The sequence below is a fragment of the Suncus etruscus genome, chromosome 2 (genome assembly GCF_024139225.1).
Source record: "Suncus etruscus isolate mSunEtr1 chromosome 2, mSunEtr1.pri.cur, whole genome shotgun sequence".
Lineage (NCBI taxonomy): Eukaryota > Metazoa > Chordata > Mammalia > Eulipotyphla > Soricidae > Suncus > Suncus etruscus.
In genome coordinates, this window is record NC_064849.1 from 153,312,875 (window position 1) to 153,338,503 (window position 25,629).

Sequence of the window (25,629 nt, forward strand, 5' to 3'; positions counted from 1 at the left end):
TGCAAATCCTTCACTGAAGGCAAAATGATGTGGAGTGTCCTCTAATTTCATCTCACCATTACAGGGCAATGCGGAGAGCCATGCCCTGAAAGCAGGTTTTTGCTGTTGTTAAGTCGTTTGAGTGTTAAAAGAACCCTCTTTGGAGTAAATCAATGCCAGGATAGTGGTAGGATCTTCTCTGATAGAGGTTTGCTTCCTGGTGATGTTATAGACAACCGTGGTTGTTTCTGTAAATGGTATTCATGGTTCAGGGGTGAATGTACAATGCCCATTCTTCTGAGCCCTAAGCCAAGTCATTATGACAAGGTTTAGGGTGTAAGGCCCCACTGCATTACAAAATTTGTGTATAGTCCTATCTCTATTAGATAAGAACTTGTTTTCATATGTAATATCTCCTCATTTTAATGCCACAAAGAATTATTGGTGCATATGAGGGCCGAGGGAACAAGTCCAACAATCCCCGTAACTTGGTTCTAACATGAACTCTAAACAGAGAGACTTTTCTACCAGAAATGCCTTAATGAACAGATCACAAAAAAACAAAGGGGGAAATTGTCATTATAAAAGAGGATATTCAATAAGAGTTACCTTGTTAAGGTAATACATCTAAGATATTCAAAGGAGATACGCATGCCCCTTTTAAGTCTTTAGAAATAGTCAGAGGGTGTAAAATCCAGAGCACTTTGATCTGTGATTTGGCCTTGTGGAGTCTGAAAAAAGGCTCCCAGCAGTCCCATATCAGGAAATGTCCTTGAGTGGGGACTTCTCAGAAACCAAGTCTGGTAGTAAGCAAAGTTCCACAGTTAAGGGAGGTGGAAGAAAGGAGGCCGGTGAGAGTAGAACAGTGGCAACAAAATATGGATTTCTTCTCGGGCTGAGAGTCTGTCTTTTCACTTTGAGAGCTGGTTGGCAATCACAAGCCCATTTCTGTAGACACCACCTCAAGCTACCCGGCCATACCAGATAGCCTATCAGGGAAGGACAAGTGAGCAATAAGAAGTACCCCTAGACAATAGCCAATCATCTTAAAGATCATCAGTAAGATAGATCTTCCCTATATCCTACATCCTTTCTCTATCTAATCTTCCTCATGACCTTGCACGGGGCTCATCTCCTTCAGGAGATAGCCCTTGCCAGCCAGTGGGTAGGTAGGTGGTGCTTTCTGGCAGAAATATTAAAAAATTAAACTTTATTTCATTTGCGTGGCCTTGTCCTTCAGTTCTAGACCCTACCCATGAAACAATTGCTCTAGCCACTATCCCCCTTCAGTTTCTGAAAAACTGCTCTGCAAAGCCAACTTCTACTACATACATGTTTTGTGATTTCTGATATATCTCCAGAAGTTCCTAAAGTGCCTGAAGTTGGTTTTTAAGAATAGCGGTGTCCCTAATTCTGGACTTTCTTAAGAAGAAGAATGACGTTACCTTTTCCACCCCACCTGACTCCCATCCATGAATATGATTGCAGTGCAAGTCCGCTTAGTGCAAGATCAGTGCCATTTGAAAATTAATCAGAAAAAAGGAACCAGGGTTAGATGCCCAGTCAAACTTTTTTACAGGTGCAGTTTTAAGGTCTTTACAGATTCCATCTCACTGGCTCATCTGTGTCATAGTCTTGTTGTTCTATAATAAGGACACTAAAGACCTGAGTTGAGAAGTAACCAAGAGGGCACTCTCTTGAGAAAACCTGCTCTGCAGTAAAGCCAAATCTGAAAAAAAGCAGAAATAAAAGATCTGAGAACAAGTAAGCTGCAGCTCTCACATCCACTATTTAGGGCCCATGGACTTTCCATCAGATTCACTAAACTGCTTCTTGACTCAGTTTGGTTTCAGAAGGCTTCAGAGATGGGGAACGATGGAAACTGATGTGAAAGCATGAGGACAGAGGACCTGAGGAACAGTCTAGATAGTTTGGTAACTACTTACCTGGGTTCTATTTCCCTTCCTTCCCTGGAATCTATTCAATAAATCCCATCACTTATAGCAACTCGCACTCCTCCGACAGTGCTGGGAATGACAGACCTCAACGAGTTTTACTTTGCCTTCTTCAGAGAAAGAAAAAAAGGCCTATCTCAAGCCATGATTCCTCTCCTTGGTGATTTTTCTCTTTGTTCATTTACCAAGAAGGTAAATCACCATAAACCTGTTTCCCAATTTGCATTTCTTCCATCATTAATGAAACTGAACACAACCCCAGACAGATGTTAAATAGACAGTTTTCTTTTCATTTCCTCTTTTGAGACTTGCCTGTTGATGCTTGTTCTCCATTCATCTACAGGAAAATCATTACATAATTATATAAAAGTTATTGATGACACACAGGAGAAGTCTACAGATTCTATTACAAATGTAAAATATCAAAATTAGTAATGCTCTCCTATTCCCAAATGAATCCACAGTATATCTAGATGGATAGTATCACGTTATTAAGTCTGTCTGTGCCTTCTATGCTATTATCTGAGACATTGAAATTTACCAGATACTAAATATGAAAGAGACTCTTGGTTCAAGAAACCTGGATTATAACACCCTCTGCCATAGAAACTATATAAACAATGACTTATTCAAGCAAGATTCAAGATGTTTGTGCCTACACCAAAATAAATAATGAAAATACTGGTATTGAACAATGGCATCATGCTTCCAAATAGTGCTCTGGCCTTCTACTATACTGGGTTAACTGGAGACTTGTCTGCTTTAAACTAGAGATTACTGCTACTCTGCATTGAATGTATTTGTTCTTTTTGATTGTTTGTTTTTCTTTGGGGGCTATACCTGGTAGCGCTCAAGGGTTACTCCTGGCTATACACTCAAAAATTGCTCCTATGCTCATAACTCGGGGTCCATATGGGATTCTAGGGATCAAACCTGGGTCCATCCTGGATCAGCCACATGCAAGGCAAATGTTCTACCACTGTGCTACCTACCACTCAGGCCCCAGGTGTTTGATCTTTTTTTTTTCTTTTTTTTCTTTTTTTTAGGTGTTTGCTCTTATATGTAGGATGTGGACAGTCTGTGTTCTGGTGGCAGAGAATGAAATTCAGGCTTTTTCCATGCTCTGATAGAGAATAGTAATAGTAATTCTTATTATTTGGAGAGTCTGGTAGTATTGATTTTTTTTTCCATAGTGACTAATGGTATTAGCACTCCCAGACTCCCAAAGTAATCTACTGAATTATACCAAAGAGGAGCATTCAGGTGTCTGCCCTTCATAATGTTCCCTGGACACAGGGAACAGGAAAGGTGTGTTTGTCTTTGGGAGACTGGAGAACACTGCACATACCTGTGAATCACAGCTGTTAAAAAGTCTCATTTATGGTTGTTATTTCCTTATTGATCTTTTTCTGGTTGAGGCATCCAATGATGAGAATAGGGTGTTAAAAGGCTCCCATTACTATTGCATTTCCATTAATATAGTTTCTTAGGTCTCTTAGCAGCAGCTTTAGTAATTTTTATGGACACTGTGTCTTGCTCTTGATCTGAGAGAAAAATGTTTTAACTTTTACCACTGACTATAATATAGATTTGTCATAAATGCCATTTATTATGTAAAGACTTTCTTCAAAGCCAAGTTTATTGACGATTTATTTTATCATAAAAGGATGTTATATTTATCAAGTGCTTTTTTTGCATCTCTCAAGATCATTTTCAGTAGCTGCTACAGACCAAAGGTCTGCAAAAATTTAATGCTGATTCTTGAGAAAAAACTATGAACTGATAGTTATGGACCAAATTTGAAGACTTTGGTAAAAAGATTGAAAGCCACTGGTGCAATTAATAGCTCTTTTTTAAAATTTTGTTTTACTTTTGTTTTAGGCCACACCCAGTGGAGCTCGGGGGTTACTCCTAGCTCTGCACTCAGAAATTAGTTTTTAGCAGGCTCATGGAACTATATGGGATGCCAGGAATCAAACCCAAGTCAGCCACGTGCAAGGCAAATACCCTACCTGCTATGCTTTTGCTCTGGCTTCACAATTTACAAGTGTTTTATAAATCTTAATTATCTTAATTATAAATACAATGTAAAGATTTAAGGATTTTAAAATCTCATACAATTATCATTGAATCTAAACCGATTACTAACACTATAAAAAGCAGGTATTAACCACTGTAGTATTAAATTTTTGATGACAAATACCTAAGTATATATAAGAAGAGAAATTTAACAATTGAGAATTGGTAAATTAGAAGTGCATTTTTAAGTAAAATAGTTGTTTTTAGAGAAAATTTGAAGAAGAGAGAGAAAAAGAGACAGAGATTGAGAGTTGTTTCAGAGAAAACTATAAGAAGTTGAGAGTATTTCAGCTTCAGATTTGAAGTATAAATCTCTAAAACATAGAATTTCCCATAAAGGGAAAGAAAGGATTTACTCAAATGGAGAAGTGGCTGAACCTCAAAAATAGAAAATGCACTAAAATTTTATTTTAGTAGGTGTTTATTGGGGCCCATTAGTCCAGGTTTGACCCTGGCATCACATGGTCTCCAAACACTGCTGGGAAGAAGCCCTGAACTTCTTCAAGTGTGACCTCCCAAAAGGAAGATTATTGGGCCTCAGAGTTATCTGAGTAGAGTTCTGCCATGGAACTGTGAGACCAGTGAGATCACAAGTTTTATTGTTTTTTAAATTTATTTTTGTGGTTTGGAGACTCCAACCAGTGATAGTTAAGGGCTTCTCCTGGCTCTATATGCTCAGGAATTACTCCTGGAATTACTCAGGGACCACATGTGGTGCAGGGAACCAAACTGGGTTTGGCTGAATGCAAGGCAAGCTCCTTCACTCCTGTACTATCTCAACAATTCCCAAGACTACAGCACCACCTACATGCACAAGTACAGTCTGAGCAGATCTGCTGCAAGAGATTCCTGGCTGCATCTTGCCAAGACCTACAACCAGTGTGTGGACACTACAACCAAAAGTGTCCAAGAGATGTCCTTACAAAAACAGTGTAACCACAGAGGAAAGGAAGAAAGACATTCATTGTCAACACATTCTTCAGACAGGTAGTTTGCCATGCTCTCAGTAAGGTGGGGCATCCACCAATTGGGGGAATCTTTGGGGGGTAGATAATGAGGCCCCACTCATCAGGATAAGAAGAGACCAGAAAACTTTCATAGCATCTCAGTATGTGGATGTATGTGAGATTCTGGATAAACAGGAATCAATCCTTGTTTTGAGACTTTAACATTTCCACAATGCCAGACCCCCCGCCCCGGGACAGCAATAAGATTCCAAATAATCAGGTTTTAGAAATCTACTCACTCGTTGCCAAATTGAAATGACAGTATTCTTGATGGTAAAGTTTTAATCTTGTTTTTCCACACTTTAAAATAACTCTTCTCAGTTCCCTGGATCCCATTCTAAATAACATACATAAATACATACATACATACATACATACATACATACATATACATACATGCATACATACAAAAAGAATGAATTCTTAATTTTTCATATACCAAATAAAATACAATGGGTGTAAAACTTCAGTATAAGTTTGTTATCAGCATTACATTTTATAGCAATCTACTGACATGCAGATCTCTTTTGAATTTTGTAAAATCCAAGAAAACCTTTCATAAGGAAAGCATTTCAACCACTGTTTTTTTCTATGGCGGTCAATGATGGGTTATTTCTCTGAAATGTCTCTACTTTATTTTTAATTTTTAAACTTTATTGACTGATTGGTTTCTGGGCCAGGGACTACTCCTAGCTCTGCACTCAGAAATCGATCCTGGTAGGCTGGCAGACCATATGGGATGCCGGGAATCTAACGAGTCCCTCCCAGGTCGGCCCCATGCAAAGCATATGCCCTACCACTGTGCTATCTCTCTGGGCCCATGAAATGTCTCTACTTTCTAATTGAATTTTTCCCATACCTGTCATCTTTTGATCTATTTGAATTCAGTGACACTTAATCATTTTAAGTTTTGTGAAAACAAATACAGTCATTAATTTAAAGTGTCCCTGCTGATATAATAATCAGCATAATATCAAATTAAAGAAAACACTGGGAAGCAGAATGATATCAATTACACCATGGTTTCATTTCCTTGAGGGAAAACTGCCTTCCAAATTAATGATGATTCTTTTATTTTTATATGCTTTTATATGTGTTTTTGAATAAGTAATGTGTGCCTAGAGCACAGAAGGCAAAGTGTATAAAATGGCACTCACAGTAAAGCAAACATTGCTTGCCAGTGAAATAGCTATCATGGTTAGGAGGAATATGAATCATTCTGGAAAACAAATAGGAGAGTACAATTGAAAGTATCAACTTGCTACTTTTGATGAGAGACCATGGGCTAATTTAAATCAATCCCCTGTGGCAAAACAGTGAACATCTTAGAAATCGAATGTCAGTTAAAATATCTTGAAAATTTAAAAACAGGTATCCTATCAAAGAGCAAACAACATGTTGAGGAAAGTTATTTCTGATCATGGTGTTTCATGTTGATTTTTTTGTTTGTTTTCGGGGGGAGGATTTGTGGATAGGGAATATACCCTACAGTGCTCAGGGATGATCATATGTGGTGTTATGGATGAAAAAAGATTGGTTGCATGCAAGGCAAAGGTCTTTCCCCCTGGGCTACCTCTTCTGGCTCCTCACTCAGAAAAATTTTTGAAATATCTGGAGTGTGGGCTTTCCAGAACTGGAGCGTGTTTTCCACTGAGGAATGCAACCTGAGGGGTGCATGTGAGAATGAAGGATGAACCTGGGAAGAAAAGTTACAGGCTTAGGATTTCTTAAGTTCCTAAAGCAGACCTAAAAATTGGACAAATATTCCTGGAACTTGAGAGAAAAAAAATCAAAATTTACTTTAAAGAAAAATGATGTCATCCTAGTTTTCAAACTTTTTCTGGCCATTATGACAGAATGATGATGTCCCAAACTCTGTTAAGGTTGTATGACTTCAGAAAATAGACTTGTGCAATGTAATATTCATTACTATATGGCAATGACTAAAAATTGGGAATAATCCAATAGACCATCAATGAAATGGGATAGAATCAAACACTTTAAAACAATCTAAAAATGATTACAATAATAATCACTACAAGGAAGCATCACAATGTAAAATTCAGCAAAATAAAACTTACATCCAAAAGTTACATATCATATGGTAATATAGTAAAGTTGGAAAACCAGCCAAATTCAGTATATTATTCAGAAAAACTTAAAAGCGAGAGACCAATACTAAATAAAGGTTGTCTCTAGAGAGGAAAGAACGATGCTTCAGCCAAATTGCTCATTTCTCTCCAGAGACATTCTCCAATTGTATTCTAAGCACACTGTTTTTTTTTAGCAAGGCAATGGTTTATTCCTTGTGGATTCTGAAAGAGGTCTTGGGTTTGTGCATGGCTCTTCTCAGCCATGTTTATCAACACTCCTGGAATGCAGTGCTCTGGGACGGAGTGTCTCTCAAACATCCATTTGTTAGATCAGTGGGCTGTAGCTTAGTGTTCCCACCATAAAAAAATGCTGCTAGGATTTTCTCCGTGAGCAGGAGAAAGTAAAATGAATGAAAGAAGTTCACACATATCCATCTTTTTCCCACAGCAGATGTCTCTCCTGAAGCAGAATGGGGCTGGAGTGAACAGAAGAGGTTTAACTTTGGGGATTCAATGTTGTTTTGTTGTTGTTATTGCTGTTATTGTAATAGCAAATCACATATGTTTTGTAAGGCAGTATGTTTTTGTTGCTGTTGGTATTTTTACCTATATATAAATATTTATACTTATTATATTTATATCTGATTATTATAAGCTGAAATTGTGGTGTGTTGTACAATTGTTTATATTTAATAACATAAGTATATCAATATTTTTATCAATTTTATTTATACTTTTTGTAGGATTCTCCAATGGACTTTAGAAGACCAAGGGTCACTCCTGACAGTGCTAAGTTGGCAATACAGGCTTAATGGTTCAATGGCTATTATTAACGCTGATTCTGTCCTTCATTTCAGTAGGTATCAGGCCAGTTCTAACATGATAAATTTAAATTAGTTGTTTAATTATGGCCTAAGTGTAGTTCTAGCTTTGGTCACTGAAACAGGACTTTTACAGTTTGTCTGACTCCCAGAAAAATGAATTTCTCGAAGAAAAATAAAGACTTGGAGGAATAATCAAAATAAAATCAATCAAAATCACTGACAACTAAAACTGGCTGATAATCAACAGAGAGTGAACCTGAGGATGTGAGGATTAGAAATATGTGATGCTGTGCAAATGAGTTAATTTTTCTATTTCACTGTTATTATCAAATCAGTGGTACATTGTGTTTACCCACACTAAATCAATTATCAAATCAGGATTCATCTCTATTCAATTTTTTTTATTATTAGATACAAATGTGGATAATACCAAGAAACAGGAATGAAAATTATATAGTATTGTGACATTTCTGACCTACTGTTTTAAACAATCTAAATTGGTGACTAGTGACTATAAATATACATTTTTTTTTTTTTGGTTTTTGGGCCACACCCGGTGATGCTCAGGGGTTACTCCTGGCTATGAGCTCAGAAGTCGCTCCTGGCTTGGGGGACCATATGGGACGCCGGGGGATAGAACCGCGGTCCGTCCTAGGTTAGCGCAGGCAAGGCAGGCACCTTACCTCTAGCGCCACCGCCTAAATATACATTTTTAAAAGTATACCCAGCATGGTTCTTATGCACAAATCAGATTAAAATCAAACATTATGCACAGGGGCCAGAGAGATAGCAAGGAGGTAAGGCATTTGTCTTGCATGCAGAATGATGGTGGTTCAAATCCTGGCATTCCATATGGTCCCCTGAGCCTGCCAGAAGCGATTTTTGAGCGTGAGGCCAGGAGTAACCAATGAGCGCTGCCGGGTGTGACCCAAAAACCGAAAGAAAAAAAAAAAACCAAAACATTATGCACAAATCAGATTAAGGTAAGGCCTCTGGGTAATTGCTTCTAGATCTCACTGTATATTGTGGTGCTGTTAGGAAAATATTGGAGGCTGGTACATTTGCTTTGGTTATCAGAGAAGAAGGTAATTCTATCATTTGTGGCTTGAAGTAAATATTAAAATTTCCTGCTGAAACCTCTGCTCAAGAACAAATAGTGCTGGCATGGATGTAGAGAGAAAGAGACTCTCATTTACTGATTGTAGGAATGCCAACGGGTCAGACATTTTGGAAAATAGTACAAATATTCCTCTAAAAAACTAAAAATTAAACCTCCACATGATCCAGTTATACTGCTCCTGGAAATATACTCTAGGAACCCAAAAACACAAAGCAGAAAAGGCATCTGCACTCATATGTTCATTGAAGCATTATTCACACTAGCCAGAAGATGGAAACAACCCAAGTTCAGAGAAAAGATAAGTGGATAAAGAAACTGTGGTACATCTATACAATGGAATGCTGTGCAACTATTAGGAAAAATGAAGTCATGAAATTTGCTTATACATGAATGGATATGGAGAGAATTATGTTGAGCAAAATAAGTCAGAGATAGAATGATCACACACATTTGTGGGATAAAAAAAAGTATGGTAATAATACCCAAAGAGAGAGGACCAGGAATCCATGGTAAGAAGATTGCCACAAAGATAATGAGGAGTTCAGTTAGGGCAGAGAATGGATCACTGATCACTCTAGACAAGTACTAGGTGCTGACAAAGAACAGAGAGAATAGTTAGAGGAGAGAAGTGTCTACTATGAAAGGGACATGCATGGAACCCCTTCATTAACAGTAGTGCAAACCACAATGTCTAAAAAGAAGGGAGGCAGAAGGAGAGAGAGAGAGAGAGAGAGAGAGAGAGAGAGAGAGAGAGAGAAGAAAAATATCCACTATAGATAGGCAGACAGTGGTGAGGTCAAGGGGGAAGGGGAATGCAGGAAAAAGGACATTGGTGACTGGAAATGTACTCTGGTGAAGGGATGGGTGTTGGACATTGTATAACTGAAACTCAATCATGAACCACTGTTTAACTATATCTCACAGTGATAAAAAAAATAAGTTAAAATAAAAACCCTCTGCTGTCCATCCTTGAAAGTTCAAAGAAAGTTTAAGAATGATTGGCAAGGCAACTAAGCAATAATGAACGCTGCTCTAGGATGTCTTGTGAACTTGCTAAATGGCCTTTGCCAAGTGAGGAGACACCTCAGGGACTGTCAAGATTCCTGGGATCCTAAAGACAAGAATCTATCTTAAAAAGCAGTATGAGGGCCTGGAGAGATAGCACAACAGTGTTTGCCTTGCAAGCAGCCGATCCAGGACCAAAGGTGGTTGGTTCAAATCCCGGTGTCCCATATGGTCCCCCATGCCTGCCAGGAGCTATTTCTGAGCAGCCAGCCAGGAGTAACCCCTGAGCACCACCGGGTGTGGCCTAAAAACCAAAAAAAAAAAAAAAAAAAAAAAAAAAAAGCAGTATGATTCCTACTAGATCATGAAAAATACAAAGGAAAGCCAGATAGATGCTGCAATGCTGCTTTCAAATATTTGGCCTGTGATCAGATTTTTCTGTTGTGTCTCTTGACAGCTATAAAATAGATTATTCTTATATTTGTATGATATCATGAAAATGAATGTCAGGCTCATTTTGCTTGTAATTTAAAAGTGGTAATTTGGGTATTTAATTGCTCTAAGGGTATTATTTTGAAGTGTAGATTATAGTGTGCTTTTTCCTTATATAACCATGTTCTAAAAGTTGCAGCTACATTCACTAATAACATAAATAAATCTCTAATAAAGCCAGTGATAGCAAGACTCACAAGTATATAGCTCTGCATTACTGCAAACCTTTTTATATAAATCAGGGGCTCCAAGAGAAGTCATCAGGCCTCTAGGGGCTCACCAGAACCATTCAAGGGACACTCAAATCAGTGAGTGGTTCCAAGGGGATCTGTTTCTGGAACCTCAACTTTATCAAAATAAATTCAGAACACTGCTAAGGGCTAGAGGAAATGATGGGATGGAAGGAAATAATCATTAGGGAAGGAATAGATGTTGGAAAATTACGTGACTGAAACTCTGCTCTCAAAAACTTTTTACTCTATTCCATGGCAATTTAATAAAAAAAAAAAAAGTGACATGGTCTTCCTACCAGCATCCATCATCATGTACACATGGGCATAAGTACATTGCATAGGATTGCAATTTTTCTTTGTTTTGTTTTGAGGCCATATCCAGTAGTACTCAGGGCTTTTTCCTGGCTCTGCACTCAGGTGTCACTCCTGGTGAGCTCAGATGATGCCAGAGATTAAATACTGGTCTGCAGCATTTAAGACAAGCAGCCTACCTCCTGTACTATTGCGCTAGCCCTGATGATTAAAATTCTTTAGCTAAATACCTGGTAGCACTTTCACACATGAAGGACACAGCCCCTTATTCTCCTGATTCCCCTTATATGGCTACTTTCACTTCAAAATCCTGTCACGTTTGAGAATTCCTACAGCTTTGACCAACTACCTACAGAGGCAGGTGTTCTCAGAGCTCCTTCAGTTTTGATCATTGCTATAATTATCATAGAACTCTAATCTATATTTGGGATTACATTTTTATTATAAAAATACAAATTAAAGGGGCCAGAGCAATAACACAAGAGGTAGGGCATTTGCCTTGCACACAGTCAATCCTGGATGGACTATGGTTTGAATTCCGGCATCCGATATGGTCCCCCAACCCAGGAAGGATTTCTGAGCACATAGCCAGGAGTAACCCCTGGGTGTGGCCCAAAAAGCAAAAGAAAAAAGAAAAGAAATTCAAAGTAAAATCTTAGGGAGTGCAATCAGAGTTTTATGGTTCACCTAGCAGCCACTCTTGTCTATAGAAAGTGTGTCCATCTACAAAGTGTGCTCAACAAGTTGGGGTCCAGCCTTCACATTGGCATTAGTTATGTAGGTGTAACTGACCCCATCCCTGATTCCATGACTGGTGTCAATCCTACTCCTCCTCTCTTCCCAGTGTCTTCTGTTATCAGGTGGTTCAAAGCCCATATCTCTAAGTCCATGATAGCCATCTGGAATAACTAGCTCTTCTTCAGAGTCAGCTCATTCTCAGCTTTCCTTATTTTGTTTTCAGCACTCCTTGCCCTGTCATATGTGGGATGTAAAGATACATTTAAAAAAAAGTAGCAGCAAAGGCCAAAGATAACACAAAGGGAGAACCGTTCTTCACAAATAAATTGAGATGAGAGATTAGGGGAGCACACTGGTGATGCATATGGAATTAGGTGGATTGGAATTAAGTGTATGGGAAATCACTACTAGCAGTATTGTAAATCATAGAATCTCAATCAATAAAAATGTAAAACCAGGGCCCGGAGAGATAGCACAGTGGCGTTTGCATTGCAAGCAGTTGATCCAGGACCAAAGGTGGTTGGTTCGAATCTCGGTGTCCCATATGGTCCCCCATGCCTGCCAGGAGCTATTTCTGAGCAGACAGCCAGGAGTAACCTCTGAGCATCACCAGGTGTGGCCGAAACCCCCCCCCAAAAAAAAAAGTAAAACCAGAAACAATCTGGCATCACTCAGGATGCTATCCAATCTCTGCTGTTCTTAATGCTGTTTAACTATTGGAATTATATGGGCTGCTCCCACGCTCTCTCTCCATTGAGGTATGACTGGCACATATGTAATATATTTGTATATATACATATATGTGTATATGTTTTAGATATGCAGTATAATCACTTGAACAATGCATAATAATGAGTGGTCAGCATTATGGTAACATAGATCACCACATCTATTAACAGTATTTATCTTATGATGATAATGTAAGATCTATCCTCTTAGCAGCTTTCAAACATGTATAACAGTTTACTAGTGCTGCTATATGGTATTAGCTATGTGGAGTTCTTGAAAGCATGCCTATCCTCAGATAAAGCAATATCTAAGTTTGATGGGGCCCAACTATTTTATTCTGAGAGGTCTAAGATACTTGGCAATTGGCTGTGACCCATAGGGTATGAATAACTTTTGGCATAGTCCTGACTGGATGACTATAGACACCTCATGGAGGAAAATGTCATGACTCCTCATTTCCTAATTACTAAATCCTGTACAAAATGGAAATATATGATCTAAAAAGAAGTACAGAAAGTCGAGTGACTGCCCAGTAAAGTTGCTCATCCTTGCTACAGCTATTCACCTGTTTAGTGTATCCTGTCCACATGGTCATAGATAATGAACTCCGATGTCCAAAATTCATTTTAAAACATTAGAGCTTATTTCTAGAGTACTGCAGCTTTCACCAGTTTTCTTGGTATAAACTAGCCCTGGCCAATGTCAGATTATCAATGTATTATCGTTTGTTTTGCAGAACTCCTAAAAATCTCACCAGTTTTCCCCTAAGCAACTCAACTCTAAACCAATCCAGTGCACCCTTGAAGTGGGGATCACTTTTCTGTCAGCCCTTCAGATAAGAGTAGGATATAATTCCCGTTCCCTATATTTCCCAGGCCTAAAGGGAGCAACTCTCCAAAATCCCTTGAGATATTCTTCCTTCCATTTCCTTCCAATAAATGTGTGGTCACTTTGGGGGTCCTTTCTTGTTTAAGCTAGTCACACCAATTTTTGCAATGTTGGTGCAATAATAAGAAGGACCCTAACATGGGTCCTTGCCAATGTCTTAACCTTCTAAAAAATTGTTTCTAGGAAGCCTATAGGCCTAAAAGAAGCAGGGAAATACTGTCTGATGCAGGCCTGAGGGCAGAGTTGGGGAGGGGATCCTGAAGAAGCAGATGGTGGTTCAAAGGCACTGTGGGTGACAAAAAAAAGAGTGACTGAGAGGACAGGGAGTGCTGAAAACAAAAGATATTTTTAGCCTCTGACCCACACAGCTGCAGGCACTCTGCCTCCTGGGAAGAGAATGCAAATACAAACCTTTTTAAAGGGACTAAAACCCTCCCTTAGACTAGCTGAGATCTGTTTCTCACCTTCCCTTTCTTATAAAAAAAAAAAAAAAAGAGCTGCAGAGGAGAGGTAAGGAAGAACTGGGGTCAGCTTCTCTAGAGGAGGGGCCTTCATTGTTTAGGACCTCCAGCGCATCTACAGAACCTGGGTAATTCAGTCAGACATACCATGTATGCAACTGGAGGGAAACCCAAACCTCAGGAAGAGAATGGAGAGTTAAATTGGGAAGAAACCATTTCATTTCAAAAACAAAAACAAAAAATATATGTGGGTCACCACAAAGAGTGAAGAGTGCAGCTTGAGAAATAACTACATTGAGAACTATCATAACAATGCGAATGAACGAGGGAAGTAGAAAGCCTGTCTAGAGCACAGGCAGGGGGGTAGGGAAGGGGAGGAGGAGATTAGGGACATTGGTGATGGAAATGTTGCACCGGTGAAGGGGTGTGTTCTTTACATGACTGAAACCCAACTACAATCATATTTGTAAACAAGGTGTTTAAATAAAGATATTAATAAAAAATAGTTAGGACTAACTATTATTCAGGCACTGCCTCTTGAGCTTAAACCTATTTGTTCATCAGTACTTAATATTACCTATAAACGGAGTGCTTTTATTTAATTAATTTATCTTCTTCGCACCTACTTCACATAGTTTAGTGTGAAGGAGTAGGTTTGCCTAGTTATTTGGGAGACAGGGTCATAACCTTGTGCTGGAGTGAGGTAAAGAGTGTGTGGGGGTGGGGTGGAGTTCACCCAAGACTCCTGGTACAAAACACACCCTCCAGACCTCTCAGTCCCATACTGTGTAGACTTAAAAACCGTGAGAACTATGTGCCTGTTCTCCATGTAGCCTTGGGAGTGCTTACTAGATGATTCCAGCCTGCTCTTCAGAACTAAAAGCAACAATAATATCACATCCCTCTGTAATACCAGCTCTAAAAGACCATATGATTCTGATTAGATTGGCACATGAACTTCTTTGTGTGTCCCAAATAAAAGAGGCAAAGAACTGTATAAATATATGATTTAAAACCTTGAGTCTTCTATTTGGGGGAAGGGATACAAGGGAGTTCTAAAGCAGTGCACAGGAGGCCCAGTGCCCTGCCAGGGCTTCTAAGTTCTTGGGCTGGCAAGTCAATGCCAAGATTGGAGGATGTGGTGTGTTCAGGCCCTGGCAACACAAACTGCACCCAGAGAGCCTCCTGATCAGGTGGTCCCATCCCGCAATGCACGAAAAACTCTGGAGAAACCCATGTTCTTTCTTAGGTATGAAACTCTCTTTCCCTCCTTTTTTTTTTTCCCCAAGTAAACTTACTTACCTCATTATTCATCTCCTCCTCTTTTCTGCAAAGAAAGGAGATGAGCCTGAAAATTTCAGGTAAGATTCAGGACTGATTTTCCTTTCCTCCAACCTGAGTTCTGTTGAGAAATTGGCTACAGGAAACCTCTCCCAAGTGGGGTTGAGCAAGTGAAACTGAGAAACAAAGTCAGTTTTCCTTGACCAGCTGCTTCAAGTATCTTCATTTTAGCTGTCCCCAGCCTACATTTTAAACATTCCTGAAAACTCCTGTTCTCTTTTTCAGACGGGGAAAGTTTACAATTTAACAAGAGCATGAAGTTCTAAGAGCAGCCCAGATCTTGACCTCATTGGAGACCAAGAAGTAAAGAAGGACAATACCTGGGTATATAGTGAAATACATAACCTAAAAGTTCTTAAACAGTCCCACCAGCCTAAGTGGGGATGAAAGGTTTGAGAGAGAGGCAGTCACCAGAGATCTGAACTTTCTGGTGATGACAAGTAAAAGGCAATAGTGGCTGTCCTCCATTTCCCGGACCATGGGAGTTTAATATTTCCTCCCTGTAGCACTGAGCTGGGTAAGCTTTGAAAAAAGAAACCCCCCCCAAAAAATGACTTTTATTTTTTCTTAAAACCCATACATGAGTGAGACTATTCTGTATCTATCTCTCTCCCTGACTTATATCACTCAGCATGATAGATTCCATGTACATCCACGTATAGGAAAATTTCATTACTTCATCTCTCCTGATGGCTGCATAATATTTCATTGTGTATATTTACCACAGTTTCTTTAGCCATTCATCTTTTGAAGGGCATCTTGGTTGTTTCCAGAGCCTGGCTTTTGTGAATAGTGCTGCAATAAATATACGTGTGAGGAACGGATTCCTCAGAGACAAAGAGAGGTGGGCTAGAACTTCCAGCTCACTTCATGAAGCTCTCCACAAAGAGTGATGAGTGCAGTTATAGAAATAACTACACTGAGAACTACCATAACCATGTGAATGAATGAGGGAACTGGAAAGCCTGTCTGGAGTACAGGTAGGGGTGGGGTTGGGATGGAGGGAGATTTGGGACATTAGTGGTGGGAATGTTGCACTGGTGAAGGGGGTGTTCTTTACATGACTGAAGCCTAATCACAATCGTATTTGTAATCAAGATGTTTAAATAAAGATATTATAAAAAGAAAAAAAAGAAAAAGAAAAATGAAAAAAGAAAACCCTGCCCAGGCCAGACGCCACATAGGGGAATTTGAATCTCCACCAGGGGGAGCTTGACATCAGCACTTTCCCATATCACTAGGTGCTTACAATAAGACACTCCGGTTGAAACTGAAATTCATTTGAAATTTCTTCATTTTATTTTGTATAACTGTCATTATTTTATTTTAGGCACCATGCTTGTAATAGTTTTAGTGGTCAGAGTTCTGATATGCAGTCACCACCAAGTTTCCCAATACCTTCTACAGCATCCCCATGTTAATACTAGTCAGTCTCTACATTCATTCCTCACTTCCAGGCCCACTTCCTTTTTGAATTTCAGTGTGCATCTAAATATCCTGTGGATCACATTAATTTATATATTAGGATTTCGTTGGTCCTGTTTGTAGCAAGAATTCGCCCATTTTTTAAACAGCTCCTTGAAGATGTCAGCCATTCTAGAATCTCACATTAAGCTGTCAGAGCCTGGTGATCACGGTTTGTTTTCTCTCTCCAACACCCCACCCCAGTATCTCTTCTATAGCCAACAAATGAGGAAATGAGTCAATATTAGGAACTCAGAGATAGAGAGGGTATGTGAAAGAATGAGAAGTGAATTTTGATAGTGGTGTCTGTTGATTATATAAAGAAATTGAAGTCAACTTAGTATGCTATTTAGAATTGTAATTTGATGGTCATGATGGTTCAGGAAAATGTCATTTAAAAATAAAGCAAAAGAGAGAAAGAGAGAGAGAAAGTTAGAGGTGTCTGCCACTGAGGCAAGCAGAGGGAGGGTAAGAGGAAAACTGGGGATATTGATGGTGGGAAATGTGCACTGGTGACAGGTTTTGTACATTGTATGAAATTTAATCATGAACAATTTTGTAATTCAAGGTTATTCAATTAAAGATTTTAGTTATAAAATAAATAAATAAATGTTTTAAAAAAGTAAACCCCCAATAAAACAAATATTGCTAAAAAGATATATTGGACTGGGGCTGAAGCAGTGGTGCAAGCGGTAAGGCATTTGCCTTGCACATACTAACCTAGGATGGACCACAATTCAATCCCCCCGGCATCCCATATGTTCCCCCAAGCCAGGAGCAATTACTGAGCACATAGTCAGGAGTAACCCCTGAGCATCACTGGGTGCGGCTCAAAACAAACAAACAAACAAAAAAGTATTGGACAAAACTATCCTGAAAGCCATTATTTATGAATAAGGAAAAACTTGAGAAATAAATAAGCCCTGCTTATGAGAAACATTTTTCTGGGGAATAATAAATAGCTAAATTTGGGGATTGAAATGAACCCCTGGAGCCTAATTTTGTGATTATTACCATAACATTGAAATGGGCATCCCTTCAATCTACTTAAATCAACCATTGGCTTATTTCTTTCTTTCTCTTTCTTTTCTTTCTTTCTCTTTCTTTTCTTCTTTCTTTCTTTCTTTCTTTCTTCTTTCTTTCTTTCTTTCTTTCATTCTTCTGTCTTTCCTTCTTTTTTTCATTCTTTCTTTCTTTCCTTACTTTCTTCTTTCTTTCTTTCTTTTCTATCTTTCTTTCTTTCTTTTTCTTTTTTCTTTCTTTCTTTCTTTCTTTCTTTCTTTCTTTCTTTCTTTCTCTCTCTCTTTCTTTCTTTCTTGAAGAGAAAACAGCACCACTTTTTATTTTTAATATCTTTATTTAAACACTTTGATTATAAACATGATTGTAGTTGGGTTTCAGTCATATGAAAAACACCCACCTTTACCAGTGCAACATTCCCATCACTAATGCCCCAAATCTCCCACTTCCCTAGCCCCCCACCTGTATTTGAGACAGGCTTTCTACTTCCCTCATTCATTCACATTGTTATGATAGTTGTCAGTGTAGTTATTTCTCTAACTGCACTCACCACTCTTTGTGATGAGCTTCATATTGTGAGCTGAACCTTCCAACCTCATTTCTATTGTCTCTGAGAATTATTACAAATAAAGTCTTTTATTTTTCTTAAAACCCAAAGATGTATGATACTATCTGTGTTTTAAACAATCCTAAGAAACTATACAAAATTTATATTTATAGTGGCCAGAGAGATAGCACAGAGGAAGGGCGTTTGCTTTGCATGCAGCTGATTTAGGACAGATGGTGGTTCGAATCCCACCATCCCATGTTGTCCCCTGAGCCTGCAGGAGCAATTTCTGAGCACAGAGCAGGACAGATGGTGGTTCGAATCCCACCATCCCATGTTGTCCCCCAAGCCTGCCAGGAGCAATTTCTGAGCACAGAGCCGGGAGTAACCTCTGAGCACTGGCAGGTGTGACCCAAAACTCCCCAAAATTGATCTTTATAAAATGATAATAATTTATAAAAATAACCAATTTAAATGAGTAGTGAGGCTTCTGTTTAACTCATTATTCACATAGGCTGCCAATACACGACTTTTAAACCTCTTTTATTTTACGTTTTGCCCTGAGCACCTTGAGGTGTGTCCTACAAACCAAAATGAATCAATAAAATAAAACAAACCTTCTTTTACTGTAGATTTATCAAAATGAGTCCTGATAATTATTCTCATCAATAATATGGTGCACTTGAGAGCTTATGTTTCATTGACCTGGGACAGCAAGCTCTTTTTAGCATTCTGTTTAAACTCTATTAGGGAATGCCGCATGCATTTCTTTCTTTTTGAAGATTTGGCATGTTACGAAATGCTCTATTACTAAAGTTTCTTGCAATAATGTAGAATTCAGTTTCTCAATCCTCTCTATCCTACTGCATTCCCAACCTTTGGTTTACAGAAGCCTCCCATGATTTCCCTAAACCACTATCATTATTAACTTTGCATGGAACTCAGTGAAAAAAGGCTGAGAAAGGCTTAAGTGGAATCATAGATGAAGGGTAGCATTAACTCTTTTGCTATGCTCCATTTTCCTCATTTTCTCTTCACCCAGAAATCCTTCTGGGTGGTAGAGCAAGCAGGGCAGCCAGAATCTGAGAGTTAATCTGTAAACGGAATACCAGGAACTCTCCAAGCAAAATCTTAGCAGAATCTGACTTCGTCATGGTCTGCTCTAGTTTACAATCTGACTGCTGAGTGGATGGATAATGTTAATTGCTTTTCTTTGGTTCTTTTCTGGGATCCCTTAGGCTTGTGTCATCATACAATACACAAAAAAGATAAGATTAGGTTTTATATGCTGCAAAGAAAATGTAATGATTTTTCTGCCTTTTTACATACTCAGGAAATTGGCTAAGGTGAACAATGTTATTTTGTGATAATAAATACCAGCTCAAATGAGCACCGACTTAGACCTAGGTTCCTATATTCAACCCCCCTACAAGTGTAGGACCAGGAGCCTTTGACTGCCTCCAGAGACAAGAGGAGAGAAAGAATTCCAGAATTCACTATACTAGGAAACCCTGCATTGATTCCTAATTTCCTGAATACAAACCTTTATTCATTGGGAGAATTTTATTTGTAGATTTTTTTTGTTTGGTTGGTTTTGCTTGATTATTTTGATTGGGACCACACCTGGGGGTACTCAGAGCTCATTTTTGGCTCTGAATTCAGGGATCATTTTGGGCTGGCTCAGGGGTCTGCCAGAGATCAAGCCCTAGCATAAGACAAGGGCTCTACATGCTATACTTTCTCTCTAACACTGTCATTTGGGGTATTTGGTACTCTATATTCAGGTCAAGAATAGAAGTCAGGTGCAGGAGTGTAGCACAACAGGTAGGGTACTTTCTGTGAATCCCATATGATCCTCCAAGTCTGCCAGTAGTGATTTTTGTGTGCAGAACCAGAAATAATGCCTGAGCACTGCTGAGTGTGGCCCCAAAACAAATTCACACACACACACACACACACACACACACACACACACACACACACACACATCAGGAGTCAGAGAAATAGTACAAGGGTTAAGGTGCCTTGCATGGAGCCAACCCTGGTTTCATCCCTGCCACCAGAGAAGGTCTCTGGAGCAAATTCAGGAGCAGAACAATGGGTGTGATGAAACCTCTCTTTCTTTTTTTTTTCTTTTCTTTTTTTTTTTTATTTTTTATTTTGGTTTTTGGGCCACACCCGGCGGTGCTCAGGGGTTATTCCTGGCTGTCTGCTCAGAAATAACTCCTGGCAGGCACGGGGGACCACATGGGACACTGGGATTCGAACCAACCACCTTAGGTTTTGGATCGGCTGCTTGTAAGGCAAGCACCGCTGTGCTATCTCTCCGAGCCCGAAACCTCTCTTTCAAAAACAGCATGCAAGTCAGTAACAGAAGAGAAAAAAAAAAAAAAACAGTAAAACACAATTTCTGCTTCTAGATTTGTTACTTAAGAGAGTTTCTTTGTAAGTTTGAAAATATCCATCTCTCAAAATTCATTTCTTAAGTTTCTAGAAGATACCGTAGTATCTCTATTAAACAGCCACAATACAGTATTGTATGTTGCTATAAATATAATTTAGTACTTTCCTACTTTAAACATTTTTTTCTTACTCTTGAAAAAATAATTTGAATAAAATCTCATATTTAAGTCTGACCATCGAAACTTTTAAAAATTACCTTACGGTTGCATAATTTTTAATTTAGCTGTATAATGTTCAGGTGATATTATGAATAAAAATTGTGACCTAATTACTTTCCAAATAAAATACCTTGATGAGTGCATTTTTTTTCTCTTGACAGAATTTATTATTGCTTTAAATTTAATCTTAGCCAGCACATGCTGCAGGTATTGTCATGGCTAAGTGCTTCAAAATTATCTTATGATTCTTCCACTTTGAAAAGTGGGTGTGCTCTGCCTGCACTAAGGCAACTGACATGTGGTAGATGATAGAGATTTAAAAAATTTGATTTGCTAGAGAAGCTTTAGTTTGTTTTGTGTTGGAGCCAAACCCAATAGTGCTCAAGCTTTACTTAGGTTTTTTTTTTTTTTTGAAAGTAGTTTTTTTTTTTTACGATCTATATTTAAACACTTTGATTACAAACGGGATTGTGGTTGGGTTTCACCAGTGCAACATTCCCATCACCAATGTTTACTCTTAGTTTTGTGCTCAGGGATTGCTCTTTGTGGAGTTCAGGGGACCCTAGATAGTTCCAGGATTAAATATTAGTTGACCTTCTGAACTAAACTATCTCTCCAACCCAGCTAAAGATATTTTATTAACATCTTTGTCTTAGGTAGTTAAAAATCAGTTGGAAGGATGGACTGAATAAGTGGTATTTGTATTAATTAATTAATTAATTCAGTCAGTCAGTCAGTCATGAGTCTACAGATAAAGTTAATAAAATAAGAGATCCAGATTGGAATCACTGCTAAAACAAAGAGCAGCAAATCACTGTTCAACTTCATAGTCCACTGAGGAAGGAAGGCCAGCCAAAGTTCCATAAGGTCAGAAGTAGCACCAGGTAAAAGGCATTCTGTCCTGATTTGAAACTACCTATAGGCCAAGGTAAAAGAGAAAAGGATGTAAAATGTATAGAAGTATATTGGAAGACTTGCAAGTAAATTTGATGAGGTGAGGCTAGGATGAGAAACTAACTTGGCTTAGCCTCATACATCAAGATTATGAGTACTGTTGTTAATCTATTGATTAAAGAAAAAGCATTCCAATGGTTCATTGCAATGCTTTCTATATTCCCCTAATGAAAAATGTGAGCAGGTGGACTAAAATCAAGAGTAGAAGATAGAAAGATATCTGTAGCTAAGAAGCACAGCTCTGATTAAGTTAATTTGACTTAAAAGATTCAACGTTTCCTAAAAAAGGCTTGAGTCATAGAAATATATTTGTACACAGTATAAACTAAAGAACTGACTTAGAAAACCAAAGTACCTTTTAGAAAAACCAACAAGGCCAGTTTAGTCTTAGCTCAGTGAAATGCAGATTTGGAAAGTGTCTTTATATGGTACTTAAAACATTTGTTTTGTGAGTGGAGTCTAAAGTTACAAGTCTAAAGACCCATAAGTTTCAAATGATTTGATTTTAAGAAAGGCAGCTTAGAGGCCTAGAGCGCAGTGGTAGGGCATTTGTCTTGCACTCTGCCTACCCAGGACTGACCCTGGTTCGATCCCAACATCTCAGCCTGCAGGAGTCATTTCTCAGCACAAAGCCTGAGTACCACCCCAGGTGTGACCCCCCAAAAAATTTAAAAAAAGAAAGAAAGAAGGTAGCTTAGAATGTTGGAAAAATAGTACAGCAGATAAGGCACTTGTCTAGCACACAGCTGACCTGAGTTGGATCCTGGCAATATCCAGGAGTACAGCCAAACCAAAGCACCACTGGGTGTGGCAGCAATCTGCCCTACCCCAATTGCAAAAAAACCAAATAGGTAATTAAGCTTGGTCCTTGGAAATGTAAGCCAACAAATCAGGTGCTAAGTAGTGTATACCTACAGGGAGAAAGTGATTCCATAAAAACAACAATGAAAGGTGAGATTTGAACCACAAAGAAAGACTTCATCATAAGCTCCATTCCTTGAGCTGCACAATCACCAAGATCTCTAGATACAGAGGTCTGATTTTACCATCCATGACGAAGCAGAAGTCTTCCATACACCACGAAAACACCAAGGGGAGAGTAAATGATTATGCAAGGAGTCTATAGTTAATCCCATGACAGTACACTTCAGAGGGGGAGAAACCCTGTATCTCCTAGGCTAATGGAATTCCCTCTATAATATCCCCAATAGTTACTGTGCCTATGCAGGGGGGAAAAAAGCACAAAACAATCATTTTTCCATATAGTTATTTATCAATTGATCGATTTTTTGACATCTTTATATTAGTGTAGAGATTGAAGTTGATGTCTCCAATATTATTTTATTTGATTTTATCTTATCTTTCTTTTTCTTTTTGCACTCCGGCATGAGTTGATTTCAGAACCGAGACTGTTGTGTGGTGCTTGTCTTTATTGCTGTGGTGCTCACTGGATATTTAATTTGATATTTCTTTCTGTATTGTGGTGGTGTTTCAATTGCCCTTTTCACATCCTCTCTCAAACTGAGGTTGAAATCCTCTGGAAGGACTCTGCCTATTTTCAGCATATTTGACTTCTTTTTTTTTCCTCTTATTTTGTACCCCAATCTATTGCTTTTCTTTCCTTCAAACAAAGCCACATAACTCGATTTATCTAACTCTGCTTCTTAGAGGGGGAGATAGGGGAGGGTACCAGAACCAAACAGATATATGATGACTAATAGTGAGCAGGACAAAGAGGGGACCACCTACTCTAGCAGTCCGGGGGGTGATGGTGGAGTATATGGGTTGGAAGGGGAACTGGGATGGGGGGAGGACAAATTTGGTGATGGCTATTCCCCTGATTCAATGTTGATATGTACCTAAAATACTACTGTGAAAGATATGTAAGCCATTATGATCAAAATAAAAATTAAAAAAAAAAAGAAAATATCTGTAATGGAGTCATTTTAACCCCATCCTGGGTTAAATAATCCAAAATAATCCACCCTATTCTAAACCTTGCCTTTTTTTGGTGAGGGATTTGGGAGCAGAGTACTGTAAGTGGTGCAAGGGATTGAACTGGGATAGGCTGCATACAAGGCAAGCACCTTCTTACCTCTAAGCTTAAACCTTATATTATCTCTCAGCTTAAATCTTGCCCACCCACCCTCTCACCCCTGAGTTTTGAGGACACATACAAACAACTGTGTTACCAGAGTCAGTCACTTCCAAAATTACTTTTACCATCTGTGTAATGGAAGAAATACACACAAGCTATTAAGCATGTTGTGAGAACAAGTAAGACTCTGTTAATTGTGCTCGCTTCGGCAGCACATATACTAAAATTGGAACGATACAGAGATTAGCATGGCCCCTGCGCAAGGATGACACGCAAATTCGTGAAGCGTTCCATATTTTTCATTAATAAATAGACTTTAAAAAAAAAAAGACTCTGTTAATTGTTCAGTACCTGGCTATTTTAACCAGAACTAAAGGCCAATAAAAGATTGTAGTCACTGATGCAAAAAGTATTTAAATTTTTTCCTGACAAACTTCCTAAAAATATAATCAGGTAATGAAGGAAATTACAGTAATGTTTTTCCCCTTTACACTTACCTCTCTGAGCACTGGCACACTGAGCTGCAGTTAATATCTACTGTAGTACAGCAGAGCTTTCCAACTCTTTACATGCTTGTAGATTGGCACTAGTCTAGACCAATTGTAGCAAGACACCAATTTCCAGGCCTTAACTAAAAGGCCTTAAATATGTTTAACTTTTATTTATAATTAAATTGGATAAACAGACTTGTGTACTCCTCATTGGAAGTCAATGCTATTTAAAAAAAAACAGCATTACTGGTTTCTATTTGCATCAATTTTTGTCAAGTGACAAGTAAAGGTATAGACAATAATATTGTATGTGTGCATGTTCTTGAAAAACTTTGTGGAACGAACATTAAGAGCAGATTATTTCAACCAACACCACCTTGATAAGAGGATTCTAACATAGTCTAGTAGGATCTAATATGAAATTATTCCAACCCTGTGGCCTTTTACACTAAAATCATGTTCCCTTCACCCTTAACATGAATGTCCTCAAAGATGGAGAATTCTCTTGAAATCAGTTGAAACAAAGCTTACAACATGAAAAAGAAGAGGTGAACAAGAGGTAACAGGGACATTTGCCCAAGGCATCAACGTTCATTGATAGTGTGGAGGTGTGATTTAAGCATATAGCTAAATCACAGAGCCAGAAGCTTGGGACCCAGACAGCCAGTAATTCATCTTTTAAGTGCCTGTCACAGCAGCAGGCTGGGGTATAGAGAGAACCTGGGACATTGGTGGAGGAAGTTGCCACTGGTGGTAGGACTAATGTTAAGAACATTGTATACCTGAAACTATTAGGGGAAACTTTGCAAACTAAGGTTTCTAAATAAAAAATTTATTTAATTTTCAACACAATCTAACAATAGCTTTTGTATTTGTTTTTCTGTTTGGTTTGGTTTGGTTTTTTTTTTTTTTTTTTTTTTGGGGGGGGGTTCAGGCCACACCCAGTGATGCTCAGGAGTTACTCCTGGCTCTACACTCAGAAACCGTTCCTGGTTTGGGGGACCATATGGGATGCTGGGGGGAGTGGGGGGTCGAACCACAGTCCATCCTAGGCTAGAGCGGGCAAAGCAGACGCCTTTACTGCTTGTGTCACAGCTCTGGCCCCAGCTTTTGTATTTTTTATTTTAATATAGGTAAATACTCTCAGACTTCTTTTCTTCTTTTTTGTTTGTTTGTTT

At 38.6% G+C, this 25,629-nt stretch overlaps 1 non-coding gene across 1 annotated transcript; it reads left to right on the plus strand.

Moving 5' to 3' along the window:
• Positions 1-24,156: 24,156 nt before the first annotated feature.
• LOC126003163 (U6 spliceosomal RNA) lies at positions 24,157-24,260 on the plus strand. The gene has a single exon (XR_007493699.1). It is a non-coding gene; the product is annotated as a U6 spliceosomal RNA (small nuclear RNA).
• The last annotated feature ends 1,369 nt before the right edge of the window (positions 24,261-25,629 follow it).